Below are 3,095 nucleotides of genomic sequence, written 5' to 3'. Positions count from 1 at the left end.
AGGTAAATACCAACTGCAATGAACTAGACGGCAAAATTAGTCCCCAGCTTCTGTACTACAAATGTTAACAATTGCAATGAACCCATGGTAGCAGTTTGTCTCCCTAAAGGATACTAAAGGATAACAGTAAGTTAGTACACTCTTGCTTACCCTTGCTGAGTTATCAGGCTAGTAGCTTGAAAATTTAAGTAGCACACAAACCTCTGTGTTAAGTTGTTAAACAACTTCAGAAGGGACAAAGAATGACTGTTCACAGATGTATGTTGATCCAAATGCTGTGAGCAGTGAAAACCATTATCTTCAAAAAGTCAAATTTTACTGGCAGGAACTTCTAACAGATCGTGAAAGAGATGCTGCGATTGCTATCAGTAGCCTCAAGTGTGTTTCGCAGATCCCGGAAATTTGAGTTCCACAAATATGAGCACTGTATTTCAATTAGCTGCATTTCAAAATCCTCAACACCCATTCACTGAAACACTGAAAAATCCATGTACTGGTATCAAAGCTGTCTGGTTTAATTAGAAAAAAAACATTGGGCCAAAAAAGTTGGAAATCCTCAAATCTGACAGAAAATTGTAGTTTTCCAGTTCTATCATGTACAGTACACTCCAAACTGAGCAACATGGGTTGTGCAAAGTTCTTTAAGATGTTGGAAATAGCAGAAAGGTTCCTTCCCAAGCTCCCCCTGCTGGCTCCACTAGCACCTCTTCCAGCAGCAACCTTAGTTTTTCCCAGGAGGTCTCCCATCCAGGTACTGACCAGGCTCACACCTGCTTCGCTTCAGTGGGTTACCAGTTGTGATTTGCAGAGTGATATGGCTGCTGGCTAAATAAAACACTCTTATTAGTGTCTTCTCAGAAGTGATTATTTATGACAGTTTTTCAGAACACTACTTCCTTCTCTTTTTCATGGTTGTGGTCCAATAATAACGGTGATGAATGTCTTGGAGATTGAACAAGTGGTTCATCTCAGTGTATAGGAAGCTTGGGATGGACTGCAAATAGTAATAATAATAATAATACTGCTAGCTCCTGGTGGATTGGAGCTGTTTTAAATCCTATCTCAATCTTTGGAAAATCAAGGTCAGTATTAAAACTGTAGAGAGCTACCACCAACAGTCAGCTCCATAGGTATAGATTAGAGAACATTCTTAGAATAAGTGTAGCAAATACACCACATGAAAGTACATAATGCTTACCTTAATAGTTTGCATACAGATAAATGTAGTCTATTATAAAAAAAAACAAATTTACTGTTAATTCTGAATCATACCTCCTCCAGATCCTGCTTGGTAGACAAAAACAGTGTTTATTCCTTAGTACTGTACTAAACATGGAGTTCGCTGGTCTCCAGCCTTGTTCTTCAGGTTTTTTCCTTAAAATTGTGCACACAGCTGGAGGATGATCCTGAGATAATATCAGACTAACTATTAACAAACATACTGTAGTATGCAGCCCCATATTAAATCTGCAAGATTGTTGCAATGACCCTATCTGACCAACCCAGTGACAGATGGAATTGTGAACTTTGAGTTTTGGTACAGACTTTTGCAGAGACTTAGATTTTGGAGCTGGGAAGCTGAGCTGCCCAGCTGTACTATAGGGAGGACTGTGAAGAAGTCTAGTAAGAAGCTAAAAAGAAGCTCTAGCATGGTATTGTGGTGTTGACTTACTTCTCTAGCACTGTAAATAAGAGCACTAACTCATTAAACATGTGTCTCATACATGGACCTTGGTACAGTAACTTACAGTACATTAGTATAGACAGAATTTTAATATAAAAATGTTCTGCTCAGTTACTTAACAAACATTAAGAATATTGTCAGAATAAACTGATTATACTAAAATGCTATACACAATTAAACTAAATGATAAATATTTAATCATAACGTCCTGATAAGTTAGTTACTTTGGCATTTTTACTGCAGCACAGTTTTCATATTCTCTTATGTTTCATTTTAATAACTGAAGTATGCAAACCACTATGTTGTTTTTTTAGAGGGAATTCTATATAAGCAATATATTATACATTATTAGTATTAGTATATTGTGATGCTGTGTGGCTCATTCGTGCAGACAGCGACCTGTGTTTTACCAGGGAAGCCTCCATATTTTTTCTCTCTTTCTTCATCTGAGCAATAACCTAACTGAGGAACCCTTTGCTCACAGAGTCCCAGGCTCAGAGACTTGTACATTAAGTCATCTTTGGTCATATTTTTTTCATGCCTCAGTCCTAGCTTCTATAGCATCCACTGATATGCATATAACATACTTGAGGTCCTACTGCGATTCTCACTAAGGCCTGTCACTGCCTGCGTCCCTAGCCCTTCAGGACATGAACAACTGCCTCTCACACTAACCCTCTCACTGGGTAGTAGCAGTGTAAACCCTCTCTCATCTGTTCCCATTTGGTCAGAACTGCCTTACCACCTTCATTACCTTACAGGAAGCCTGACACAGCAATGACTGAGTCTGCTACTATTTCAGAGCCTCCTCCTGCTTCTTGCTGTATCACTTTTTATTGGAGCACCTGCATCTCAGTTTAACTATATTTCGGACCACATGGTTCCTCTGTGTTCTACTGTATATCTCGGAGCACCCAAGCTCCTCCACACTAGCAGATACTGGCTCACTGGTTTTGCTAGTCTGCCACTCACACAGCCTTTAAACATGCTAAACTACCAGAGCACCTTGCACCCAGCCAGCGTGCTCTTCAACTTCCATTTGTATTGACATCACATCGGCCCTGGACGTACTCCATATCAACTGAAACAGCTGCCGGTGCACCTTGTGCCCAGCCAGTCTGCTCTTCAACATTTCATTGGCATACAACCTCCGAAGCCTCTGCCCCCTGTCACAAGGTTGCATTAATTAACACCTGCCAGTGTGCCCCCTCATGTCCGGTTAATCCTGCAATATAAAAAAAAATTCAACATAAGTCACTCATACAATATACTGTAAATGGAATCCGTCTTAAGAGGCTCCCATTCCAGGGAAGGAAGAGAAAGACTGCAGCCTGCATAGCCTGTTGAATTTGACACCCCACTCATTCTAATGCAGCCACCAGTGTCTTCAATGTTTCAATTCATCTGCAGG

The sequence above is a fragment of the Atractosteus spatula genome, chromosome 7 (genome assembly GCF_055471065.1).
Source record: "Atractosteus spatula isolate fAtrSpa1 chromosome 7, fAtrSpa1.hap1, whole genome shotgun sequence".
NCBI classification, from domain to species: Eukaryota; Metazoa; Chordata; class Actinopteri; order Semionotiformes; family Lepisosteidae; genus Atractosteus; species Atractosteus spatula.
The sequence above is the reverse complement of the archived record's forward strand: the minus strand, read 5'-3'. Positions refer to the sequence as shown.